This window comes from Vidua macroura, chromosome 1 (genome assembly GCF_024509145.1).
Source record: "Vidua macroura isolate BioBank_ID:100142 chromosome 1, ASM2450914v1, whole genome shotgun sequence".
In the NCBI taxonomy this organism is placed as follows: Eukaryota; Metazoa; Chordata; class Aves; order Passeriformes; family Viduidae; genus Vidua; species Vidua macroura.
This window is the reverse complement of record NC_071571.1, coordinates 6,563,075-6,576,208: the sequence shown is the minus strand read 5'-3', so window position 1 is coordinate 6,576,208 and position 13,134 is coordinate 6,563,075. Positions and strand designations below refer to the sequence as shown.

General features: G+C 42.0%; 2 protein-coding genes across 3 annotated transcripts in view; one reads left to right on the top strand and one right to left on the bottom strand.

Annotated features, from left to right (window-relative positions):
* GALNT11 (polypeptide N-acetylgalactosaminyltransferase 11) overlaps nt 1-3,025 on the bottom strand; it is a 46,784-nt gene extending 43,759 nt beyond the window's left edge. Inside the window, exon 1 of one of the 2 annotated variants that reach the window (XM_053995734.1) lies at nt 2,978-3,025. The gene's annotated coding sequence lies outside the window, so the exon portion shown is untranslated. The other variant, XM_053995743.1, reaches the window with a different exon arrangement.
* A 5,948-nt stretch (nt 3,026-8,973) lies between these two features.
* The window catches only part of PRKAG2 (protein kinase AMP-activated non-catalytic subunit gamma 2), a 236,211-nt gene continuing 232,050 nt past the window's right edge, over nt 8,974-13,134 (top strand). Inside the window, exon 1 of the mRNA XM_053991497.1 lies at nt 8,974-8,989. The gene's annotated coding sequence lies outside the window, so the exon portion shown is untranslated. The remainder of the gene's footprint in view (nt 8,990-13,134) is intronic.

Sequence of the window (13,134 nt, the reverse complement as noted above, 5' to 3'; positions counted from 1 at the left end):
CCTCACACACTCTAACAGGTATTCAAACAGACTTCACCTCTGTAATACTTTTTGAGATGGGAAAATCAAATTCATTTCTGCACTTGAAATAGAAGAACATACTTTTACTCTGCAACAGCAATTAGTATCTCTCCAAAATGAATGATACCAAAGGAAATTGTTTGATTTTGGGGATACCTTTAGCTGCAGTATCATCTACGAGGCAGATGCAACTTTTTAGGAAGCTGACAAACAACAGTCACGGAAAGGAATGACTGTAATCTTGGAAGTTTTACTTTTTCCTTTCAGTGGAAGTCTCCCTTTACTTCTCTGCTTCATGTTATCAACACACAGCTGCCACACTGCCAAACTCAGCCTGCTGGCTGCTCTGACTGCAACTGTTCTACAGGACTGTCAAGGAATGTCACCAAAGAACCATCCTGCCTCTGTTCTTTTCACCCCCACAGCACCCTGCTCTTTCTCACTGGAAGATGCCAAATCCCCACTTTTACTATCTGCTCAGACACTTCTAACCTCATCCACGTGACCCCACACCACAGGCACGCCTTATACCTACCAGTAAAAACTTGAGTTTTCCATCACTTATTGTGAGGAAGCCTATTTTCTGTAGATAAATTTTGAAAATATCAATAATTTATCTTTATTCCCCTTGCCCTGCTGTTTCCAGCCTTTCTGCCACCTGAAATGCTTCAATCACACCTACTGTTATTTTACATCACTATGAAAATGATCAGACTCACCCATTCTCATAAACTACAGTCACACAGAAACTTTTCATGAACTCTATCCAGTGCTACTCCTGCAGTATTGATTTGCATCCTCTGAGAATGTGATTAGATAGTAGAAGCCAGGCCACAGGCCCTGAAATCTGCAGTCAGACTGTCTTCCAGCAGAACAAATGCCACTTCCCCTGCTGGCATCCTCATCTGAGGCTGGGAGACGAAGGCTCATTAGAGCTGCACTCTTATTTCTTTCCTTCCCTGCTGCACAAGAGCTCCTAAAACTCTGCAGGAGCTTATCTTACCCAGAGATGAGGAAAAGCTTATGCAGAAGGCATGCAGTTCTTCAGAGACAGTTCTACCAGGGGAGGCCAATTGCTTGTTAATCAAAAGCCTCTTATCTGGAACCACCTGGACATTTACGCTGTTCTAAAATGAGGCCTAGGAATCCCAGCTGGACTATTTCACATATTTAGATGTTCTCTATGGGGTAGCATGGCAGAAACATACTGGCAGGAAGAGGCTGGGCATAGCCTGCATACCATCCTTTCCTGGGCATAGCCTGCATTTGGATCAGCTTAAGCTAATCAGAGATACCCAAGAATAGTTTCCTTTTAAGATGACATCCATATGAAAGGGAAAAAAAAAAAAGCAGATCCTAGCTCATAAAGCATGCAAGAATACTTAATGTAACTTACAGACTACCGGACTACCCTTTTTAAGAGAGAAGGGATTTGATCTTACGTTGAAATATATTTTCCAGGGAAAAACAAAGCATGTTAACAGAGTGCTAGCAACCCTGCCCACCTGCACAATTACTGTGCTGGCACTGAGAGACTGCACCCTCCCTTTGAACAGAAAGCAATGCTCCAAATACCCCAGACCAAATGAAGAAAACAGTTTACAGAATAGCCACAAAGCCAAGGCATGAGATATTATTTTTTTTCTTTGGAAGAGTAAGGGCTGCACTTTAATTACATAATTAAAGTCTGTAGGGTCTCCTGCAGCTACCCTGAAACAGATATTAAAAACAACTCAGGATACAGCTTGGCAGAGATGCTGTAATAGAAAGCATCAGTGTTCTAATTACTTTCAACAGCAGTTTTAAGGCTGACACCTGTGACAAAGTGAACAAAGGTGAAACAGCTGTCTGGAAAGGTGGATTCTAAACACAATGTTTGCTTCCAGCACTACATTACAGCAGGGAATTCTGACCTGCCAAGCCCCCCACTGCCAGCAGCACAGGACTTTTAGTGGCTTATTCAAATCCATCTGTTTTCTTGCAAGCAAGGGACCCTTTATTCTGCCTTGCAAGTAACTTTGAGACAGTCCATTTGCTTCAGCATGCTCTGCTGCAGCTTTCCTTATAGGTTTTAACACACACACACAAGAAAGAAAAATATCACATGGCAATAATGAACTGACTAGAAGAACTAGAGATCTAGAGATTAGCCACGAAGAATAACACATATTTGCTAAAAGGCAGAGAGAAGCCTCAGTGTTGCATATAAGTATATACTGAGGAACAAGGGGGGAACGGAGGACGGGGGCGGAGCGGGAGGGGGGAAGGGGGAAGAAACGGTTTTAAAATAAATTTCCCAGTCATAAAGGAAAGAAAGCTTTAATACTTCAAGGGGTCACACAGAGCTCCAAAAAGCAATGCCTGACCTCGCCCTACAAACGAATCAATGAACGGAGCAGCGCCAGCAACACCAACACGTACGGATCCTCACATTTCGGGTCAGATTTGCAGAGTTTCAATCTACCTGCAGGCGGGCTGCTGCGGCTCCTTCACATGCATTTAAAGACTATAAGGAACAGTAATTACGTTATCTCCCATCCTGTGTAGCACACCCCGCTGCAGCTCCTCGGTCTCCCCCCGGGGTCAGGTTAAACCAGGAGCCCCCAGCAAGGGGCCGGGTCAGGCGGGGACCCGGCCGGGGCAGCCTCCCGCTGTCACCTCACCCGAGACCCGAACCGGGGCAGCCCCGCACTGGACCAGCCTCTGGGGCTCAGGGACCGCTGCCTCAGGGCAGGCGGGAAAACAGAATCACACAATCAATTCGGTTGGAAAAGACCTCTGAGATCATCGAGTCCAATCCACGACCGAGCACCGCCGTGCACAGAGAGCTCGATACCGCCGCTGACCCCGACCCGCACCCCCGGGCTGCCCCTCACCCCGGCGCCGGTTCCCCCGCCGGGGCCGCCTCCCCTCACGCCGCCGCCGCGGCCCGTGTCCCGCACAGCCCCGCACTCACCGCGGCGGTGGCATCGCCCCTTCGCCCGCCCCGCGCCCGCTGTGGCGGCGCTGGCGCCATGTGACCGCTGCCTCCTCCTCCTTCTCCTCCCCATTCTCCTCCTCTTCCTCCTCCTCCGCCGCCATGACAGGCGGGGCTGGGGCAGCCGGAGAACATGGCGAGCCCTGAGGGTAGAGGCGAGGGGCTGTGGGGGTGTGCCCTGCGTCCCTTTTGCCGAGCTGTGAGGGGAATGAGGAGTGCAGGGCTGTGGGTGTGCGGCTTTCACTGCTCTCCTCCCCCAGATTTGCTGTGTACGTCTCTGCTCATCCCACCGGGTTTGCGCGGTGTCTGGCAGCTCTCTGTGACGATTAAAGCCTTTTCTAGCCCCTCGAGGTATTTGTTTCGGGCTTTTCGGCCTTAAATGGCCCCATGGAAGTACAGAGTCACAGAATTGTTTGGGTCCCATCCAGCCCAACTGTGCCAAGGCAGGTTCACATGGAGCAGGTGTCACAGGAATGTGTCCAGGTGGGTTTGGATCCAGTGAGGGGAGACTCCGTGACCTCCCTGGGCAGCTGTTCAGTGCTCTGCCACCCTCAATGTAAAGAAGGTCTTACTCATCTTGAAGTGAAACTTCTTGTGTTTTAGTTTATGGCCATTGCTCCTTGTCCTGTTGCTGGGCACCACTGAAAAGAGTCCAGCACCATCCTCTTGGCACCCACCTCTGAGATACTTGTATGTATTCATGAGATCCCTTCTCTCATGTTTTAGACTAAACAGTGCTTCTGCAGTCTTCCCTCATAAAAGAGATACTCCAGTCCCTGTACTTGTCCAGGGCTTTGAAGGGAGAAAAAAGGCGTGTAAGTCAGGATGATGAAGGATGTCTGGGCTGACCAGCCATCTATAGTTTGAGTTGCTGTGTGGAGTCTGAGGGGGTGCTTTCTTCAGCTGGAAGAGGGAGATAGCAGAGGAAAATCTACCACAACTACACTGAAATAACCTGAGACTGGCAGTTAATGTGCTTCCACAGTGACAAGATTTACATCCTCACAGGTGGGGGAGTCATGCTGAAACCTCAGATCTTTGATATCCAAAGCAAAGGGTCAAACCACTGGCTTGCTAAACCCACCACACCACAGATCCATCTTCATGCGGGACCGACTTGGCAGGTGTCATTTCCCCAGGCAAAGGGGTGAAACTGGAAGGCATTTAGGGTTTGTAAACCCTGGTGAGGTTTAAGAACAAACTTAATGTCAGATTTGCACGGCATAGTCGGGACTGGCAGCTTATTTTATAAATACCCAGCTTACAGAACCTGAGCTCCTGAGTGACACTCTGAAGATGGCAGATTTTATTTTATTGAAGTGGAAATTAAACTGGGTTGACACATCCAAGCCCATTCTTCGGTGGATATTGCCCCCAATATCCAGAGATTATGGCAAGGTGCTTTATAATAACAAAAATAGAGCAGAACCCAGAACCTGTCAAAGAGCTGTAGCTGCAGCATTAGAGTACAGAGGGCAAAAAGGCAATCCATAATCAGAAGCTGCAGTGAGAGAAAAGGGAGTTACAGCCTGTGGAGGGGTTAGTAGGTGGATGGCAAGGAGATAGCAGGGATCAGGATGAAAGCAAGGTGCAGTTAAATGAGATAGCCACACAGTCAGCCCCCCCATCAGACAGCTTTTCATAATTCCTGCTTCATAATTGCTAACATGCACCTTTGATCTCTCATAATAATTTAGCCCAAGGACTGCAAGTGTGTGTTAAGCTCTTTTAGGTAAAAGCAACCTCAGCATATATGATATCAGTTTTCTGCAGAACCAATTTCCTGGAACTCCTAATTTGGCCAGTTGTTGCCCACCTTGTAATTCTAGCTATTTAATCTCTTTTAATTCTTATTGATAAGAATTTCCCTGGTGCTTGGATTATCATTTTATTAACAGAATTAATAAACCTATACTTTTTTTTGTGTCATTTACTGTAAGGTGTTTGAGATGTGTTTTACTTCTCAAAATTCCTGATAATGATAATCTGTCCAGCCCAATTGCTTAATAAGATCTGTGATAACTCCTCAGTGTTAACTAATTGACCCACTTCCTATGTGCTCACAGCAAGAGGCAAGAACTCTTAAAAATCCTGGCAAGAAGCCATAACCCAAAGTAATCCTGTGTCAATGTGGGTTGGGGTTAAAATTTGGGTTCCATAGGTGCTCAAGCACTGAAATTTCATTTCTGTTGTTGACATGTCTTAGACACAGAAATTACACAAGAGAAAAGGTCAGCTACAAAAGATATTCTTTAAATCCTGTCTTTTTTCTTAGATTGACCCATCTACTTTGTGGAAAAGGAGGCGAACGTTCCCAAAACCAAACAGAATTAATGTGTATTGTTTTTCCAAACCCAAATTGTTCAGAACAAACGTGTCCAGCTGATGTGTAGTGCTTGTTGAGCAGCTGATAGAGAAGCTTGGAGGAAACTCCAAGTATTCTTTCAATAACTGGGAGGACTTGCATTTGTTTCAGTGGTTTCCTGTTACAATTGTTTGCCTGCAGGCTGTCTATGACTGAAGTCAGTCTGCACATCCCCTAGTAGAGTTTCTAAGTGATTCTGGTTTTGAGTGGCATAGAAAAGCCCTTGCAAGTGCTGGAGAGTTTATTTGGAGTGTTTGAAGAAACAGGACATTTGTCTGGTTGCTCTCAAACCTCTTCCTTCCTGTTGTTACTTTTGCTGAAGACCACTTGACGTGTGGTCTTTTTTTTTGCCTGCATTCCCAAGGAAATAAGGTCAAATGACAACTCAGAATATGTGTATGGGTTTATCTGTTCTGCTGTCTCTTCTCAAGTACTTCTAAAATCTTGGGCAATATATATCAAATTTGACAGTGGGTGGAGATCTCAAAGGGATTATATTCTAAATAGCTTTGCAAAAGCAGATGTCTGAATAGGAGAGACTGTTGTCCACCACCAAGGAAAAGCCTGTAGAACAAGGTCATCCCACATACCCTTAAATTTATTAGGAGCACTCAGGAAAGAATCTATGGAGCTCTTGTGGCTCATCTATTGAAGGCATCAATTCTGTGCTTTGGAGCAGGTAAAAAGGCAAAAAGGATGTTCAATACATTAAAACCAGAATATAGAACAAGATGGGAAGATTTGTAAAATAAAAAAATGCTTGCACATCTTGAATATTGTGTGGAATTCTCCCCAAAGCACCAAGAAAGGTACAGAGAAAAGCAATGAACTGATTGGAATTGCTTCCTTAAAAAAAAAAAAAAGAAAAAAAGTGTTTGAATACACTTGAATGGTTTAATCTGGCAAAAGACTGTGAAGGGATAGTGGTCAAAAAACCTGTTGTAATAGAAAAAGTGAATTCTGTATTTCTTATAGCATAAGATTTAGATGTCCTGAGTGAAATTTCCAGGAAGTAAATTTAAAATAAACAAAAGACAGTATGTTTTCTCTAGAGTTACAGTTGTAAATTGCTGCAAGTGTATTGGAGAGGCCAAAAGTATAAATGTTCTCAGGAGTGGATTAGAAATGGAAATGAGAAAAATGTCCACTGAAGCCTCTTAAGCATAATGCTAATGCAGCTGCCAGCTGAGGAAATCTCCAAGTAAACGGGTGGATTCAGCCAGCAGATTAAGGCACCTAAATTTGGTTTTCCATGTGTAGGTGTCTCCATGTGAACCAGATGTCTAAGCTCTCCTTATACTCAGCAGAGAATTAATGTGGGATTTAGTTACATAAATGCAGGCACTGAGTGCCAGTTTTAGGCACTGAGGAGCTTTCTCCCTGGCCTCCTGCTCCAAGAAGCAGCAGGTATCCTAAAAAGCCTGTTCTGGCTGAAATCTCACGTGGAAGTTGTTGATACCTCAGTCCACTCCAGTTGTCACTGAGCACAGATGGTTGGCAGGCTGAACCCTGTTCATGGCTGCACAGCAAGCTGTTCAGACCACCTCAAGGCAGATAGATCAGTGTATTCTGAACAGCTGAATAGCTCCTTGCTCCATCAGCTGTATTGAGTAGTTCTGTATCGACTGTAGGAGGAATTTGCATGCAGATGAAGACATTGGCATGAGGACACTTCAGTCTAGGTGTCAGAACTTGTAGGTTTTGCTAGGCTGTACAGAGGGAATATTGCTTAGCTTTTCATGCTGTTTCCTGAAGTTTCCTTAGCAAGTCAGACCAGTGAGTTGATTCAGCAAGTACTGATTTAGGGGAAGAATCCAAGAGATTATGTATGAAAAGCCATCCTACAATACTCAGGTCTGGTGGTAATGAGGCTCATGTGAAGGATGAGTGACAGTGTGTTGTACCATGGTGCATGGATATGGGGTGACACTTGGAGCACACTTACATGACTCCCTCAGCCTGGAAGACACCCAATGGCCAAGAGTCTGGGGCAGTCACAGGTACTGCTGCTGACACCCAGAATGGCCAATTCTTAAGCCATTAAATCCTGTAGCTGAAAGGGATTTTTTTTTCCCCACAAAGAGAAATCAAAACTAATTTGGTTGCTGACAGGCTTTTCATGCTGTCATCTGTGAATCAGACCAGTTAGGTCTTGTTAGAGTAGCACAACTTGTCTTAGAAGAATTTAGGCTAAGATTCAGGGCAAAGAAATCAAAAAGAGGGATAACTAGAGGAGCCAGATGATAATTAAATGAGTTTTGGAAAGCTGAATCAGTTGTTTCCTCAGTCTCTCATGCTTCAAATTATTTACATTTTCTTGTTGGAAATACAAAACTTTTAGCACTAATGCTGTCCTCTGGGGCTGATGAAAGTTCTAACAAAACAAGTCAGCAGGCTTAAGAGTTTCTTTTTTGGACATCCTACAACAAGCTATGAAGCTTTTTTCAAACATCATTGGGCACCAGCTGTGCTCCTACATATTTGCTGTTTATTGACAGAATGCTTTGATAGTGCAATAAATAATAATAAATAATAAATACTTCCTTCTAGCATTGCTGGTGTCAAGAGAGCACTGTACTCTCAAATATCCTGCTCAGACAGAGATGAGAGCAAACCTAATATGTTACAATAAATAGGTTCTGTCCCTTTTCCCATACACAAGATACAGATAAGATCTACAAACCAGGTAAATATATTAACCCATCCTAATGAAGCAGGAAACAAGTAGTAAGCTGGAATGATGAGCAGGTATTATATGGCCCTAAAATCTGCAGGAATGTGAGGAAGGAGCCAGTTGTGTGACCTACAGTGTGTGGGAGAATTCACAGATCTAAGGATCTTGCTAAGAGTTGTTTTGTCTTAGCAAGGATTGCAATACTGAGCATACAGAGTAATATTGTCATGCTCTCTTCAATTTCCTTCAATTTTTTGTCCTTCATTTTCCAGTCTAGGCTGTGTTATTTTTCTGCACTTTTTAGCACTTTTAAGTTCTGTAGAGTCTCTCCAGAACTGTGGAAAAGTTGTATTTTATTTTTGAGGTGTTGCTGACTAAATTTCATCTGTTTTTCATGTTCAGAGGTTCTCACTCTTAAGATCTTTGAGTGAGATGCTACATTTTCTAGAATTTCTTTTTACTGAAATAAAACTTTCCTTGGAATCTGTGGAGGGAGGTAATTGGCTAAACATTCTGTCCAGTGTTGCTCAACTGTGCTCAGATCACTTCATGGGCTCTGGAGTCTGGGCCAACCTGGGCTGATTTCTTTTCCACTTTGGACTGTTTTGCAAAGTTTGAGAATGAAAACAATCCCATAAACCCAAGAAATCTCATAATTGAATTGGCTTTTTACCAGTGAACTATATTACAACTCTACAAAGAGTTTCCTTCCATCGTTGTTTCAACTCCCTGATAAGAAAAGGAAAAAAGTTTATTTGCAGAGGAGTTCCATCTCATTATCTCCTTTTTACAGATGTGGAAGTTAAGCACAAAAAGATGAAGTTGTTTGTTCCTGGTCATCCAACAAAGCAGTGGCAGACAAAAAAATAGAAGTGAGCCCTTCAGTGCTTTTTCTGTTGCATCACTCTGTCTTCCTGTTTTGATGAAAACTTCTAAAATGTCATTTTCATAGGTAAGTATGTGAGAAATATTCAGACTTCCTGAACAGTCTGAGAAAACCTTTAGTTATGTCACATGAACTGGGGTTAGATAGAGTTCAGACTGAGACTAGGACTCCAAGCCTGAATTGTGACATTTCTGTTATACAGGGTTGTTGTTGTGGTGGTTTTTGTTTGGTTGGTTGTTTTTTTTTTTTTTTTCTGTTTTTTTTTTTTTTTTTTTTTTTTATGTTGTTTGTTTGTTTGTTTGTTTGGTTTGGTTTTTTTGGGTCATTTTTCTCATAGCAGGTATAATCTTTCATCAAAAGATATCTCAGCCTGTAGCCCCAAATCTGTTGTACAACAGGATGCTGAGCCTTTTTGCTTTTTCATACTATAGGGTTTTTTCTGCATTCTCAGGACTGGGCTTTCACTTTCCTAGAACTGAGAAATGCATAAAAAGGATGTATGTGTAACAAGGAAAGGGTGATTATCCAGTAATATTCATAGTTCCATTTTAGATCTATTTTTCCACTGGTTTTATAAAAGTATTCTGATTTGCACTAACTGGGTGTAGTTCCTGCTTCTCTGTAGCAATTTTAATCACAGTGGTACCTTTCTTCTTTTTCTTCTATTCCCCTCTCAAATTTGTCTTTTTTTTTTGTCTGTTTCAATAACACATCCTAAAAAAATTTCACAACTTGACAACTTTCATGAGCAATCAGACAGTGATTTACAAATTTGTAATTCAGGAGTAGTTGTGTTTCCTACCTTATGCACATGTGAGAAACTGCAGAGGAAATTATATTCCTATAGCTCAGAGGACAAGAATTGGGAGACATGACTGTCCCTCGAGGCACTCTCTCCATAAATCTGGATTTATTGTTTGGTGTTTTTATTTGTTATATACAGTATGTTGATAAAATTCTTAGTCCCACAATCTGTGCCTACTTTATCTGTTTAGATTAGAACCACTTGCAGTCAAACACAGTTTCTTGTTGGGCAATTAAATATCACTACAAGCAGAGATGCCTGACCTCTCTCAGAATTCTAAGGCAAATTGAAAACAAAACAAAAAAAAAAATCCCATCAGCAAGGTACTCTTTGTTGCACCACTAACTTGTGGTTTACCAGAGAAATGTTAGAGTAGGTTGTAAAAAAGAGTATTTCTAAAATGCAAGTTTTAGAAGTGTCATAGACTTGATTTCAATAAATGATGAAAACAAAAATAAGAGTTCTAATTTGTCTATACAGTAGCCAAGAGCTGTGCAGTTACATGTAAATTTATTCCTTATTTTAGCATGAACAAGACTGGTATGATTAAAATGCTCAAGGCAATTTTGGGGCCTGTTAAATGAAATGAATGACTGGAGGAAACCACTATTTCACTATCTGAAAATGCCAAGCTCTGAAAGAAGTGAACTGCCTAAGGAAAATGGTGAAATTGGAAGATAAATACTACAGAAATTTATCCTGAATAGACATTGTGCTATTCTAGGTAATAGCAAGTTAATAGCAGGAGAATTCTGTGCGAGCTCTGAGATGCCCCCTGGTGTATTTCTGCTGAGACATTTTACACAGTCAGAGCAGGAGAAAACACCAGGACAGAACACCTGAAGTATTGACAGAGGATAAGAAAGTGCAAAAGGCACAGGAAGCTTCGTAAGGACACAAAGCTGCAGAGGAGGGATTGGTAGCAATGCCATTTAGCATCTAACTGCCATTTACAAGAAGCATTAGCTGTAAGCTACTCAGATTTAGGTAACATTTTCAGTAGGAGTTAGAGGATGCTGTGTGGTGATGGGGATCCAGCTGGGGAAGGGGTCAGCAGCATTTTATGGATGCTATAGATGGAAGGGAGGTTGGAGAGGCTTTGATGAGCCCCAGAGAAAGGAGTTCCATTCTTCACCATGATGTCTCTTTGATAGAGAGCATTGTGAGAGTTATGGGGATCCCCAAACTTGCCTGTGCAGCCATGTGTCTGAATTCCTCTCACCACAAATCCCAATATACTCTGTCTTCTTCCTTCTTCTTCTTCTTTCCTAGAAAATTCTACTTGTTTGGGGCTGCTGAGAAGAGGAAGAAGCAGGGAAGGGACAGGAGAAAAGGAACTTATTTCAGCAGAGGGGAAGGGAGGAATAGAAGCCCAAGAGGAAGGCTTTAGAGATCAAGTATTTCTGTTCCTGTTACTGGGGTCAAAAATCACTGCTCCCAAGAACCAATGCTCTGACAGTAATGCCTGCTCCCCTTGCTTTCAGGGACAGCAGTGACTGGGAAGGTAGAAATCAAGTATGGCCTGTGTGCCTTGATGTTTGTGTGTAATCCAGAACCCTGAGCAGAGTCCCTGTGTCCCAGGGAGTGGTGCAGTGACTACTGGGACATGCTCTTAAAGCAACCCTGGATTTCAGGTAGAATTTTAAGTGTCATTTGTTACAGAAATGCTTCAAAGTAGCAGTAGTATCTTGAATAGGATAAGAAGAGAAAGAAGTGGAAATATTTCAAGGTCTGAGATTAGGCTGGTTGGCATGCAGAGGATTTAGAAAAGTCATGATTTTCTTGGAATAGTCTTATCAGGGAAGAGAGAAAAAAGCTGTTATTGGGGTAAGAGAAATTAGAATTCTGTTGCCTCTAAATTGGTATGGATGGCTTTTCTCCAAACTTAAGTGGCAGTTCTAGATGCTAGGAAGTTGTTCTGTGGTGTTGATTATCCAGAACTTTTCAAGAAATAAAGTCACATAAACCATAAGGACCTAAATATGTGTAGACAAGAGCGGGATCAAAAGCAGGCAATTCTAACAGTTTGGGGTGGAGCTCCTGCACTATAAATTACCTGTTTATAACTGGAATTTAGTATTTGCAACTCTGTTTTGGAGGATGACAAAACAAACTGCATTTGTTACTTCATTCAAGAAGAAAAAGAGTATTATAAACTATTTTCATAAGTAAATTAATCCATACCCTTGTAATGGAAAAAAAAGAGTATATAATTTTGTATCATTAAGAGAAAATACCAGTGGTTGAGCCAGGTATCTGATTTTAATTTCTACATATTTTGGAGATTTTTTTACTAATGAAAGCTTTGGTTCTCTTCTGGATTAAATAAGTGTGGACAGGGAAGTGAGGAAATGAAGGCAAAATCCCTTTGAATAGATCGATACTGGCTGTAACAAAATTTCATTTCAGCACTTTATTGCATAAAAATCTGTCGTAAACCAAACAGTCCTGGTGGTGTTCTTACAGCTTTTGTTGCCAAAAGAAAGAAGATAAAAATTTCAGCTTTCATTGTAATGAAAGCCTCCATTTCTTATGATCACAAGAATAAAGCCTTAAAGATTTGACAAATACATAAAATGATGGCTCATCCTACAGAGTCAAATTAAAAATAAAAAATAAGTGAAGAGACAAAGGGAAATAACTTCTAGTATTTTTTAACAAAGCCATTCTTCTGATTTTACAAAAACCAGCTCCGGGTTTTGTTAGTGCTCAGGCTGGTAATGCTGAGCATAAGTCCCAAATATGTTGTCTGGCAGTGCACCAGTTTGAGTTAAACCAAAATATATTATCCATTCTCCTAAATGCAAGCTTCTGCTGCACCAGATTTTGAAACCAAGTTATCTGAGAGTTACAAAGCATACCAGATGGTGACTGTAGGTTGGCTGGAATTTGTGGTCTCTCTCGTCTTGCCACATGTTTCACCACTTGCAATATACTAAATTATATTGTTCAGTTATTTGTCTCCTTGGCTCAATATTCCCTTTCTTTCATGTTGTGGACTGGTGCAATGCTTCATGGTTTCACTAGGTGGGTCCCCACAACAGTGCACTGGGGAAGCAAACTGTTGAGCAGTCTGAACACACTCAGGTAACTTTATCTCCCAGTCAGCTTTATTTACACTTCCTTTGGCAGAAGTTCACTACACCACGTGTTTTGATGTACAATCTGGTGATCAGTGTGTTGGGAAGTTGTCAGAAAGGGGCTGTTTCTTCCCTGGACTATTGCATCTCAAACTTAGCTTTTTCAAATTGAATTTAAAGCCAGTGTAAGGTTTATGATAGCCAGTTAGGTTCAGTCCCATCAATTTTTGCAATTATTTTACCTTTCAAAAGGTGATGAAAAGCTGGTGATCAGCAGCATTGCATATGTCCTTCATGTTCAAAATCACATCATTTTTAATGCTTTG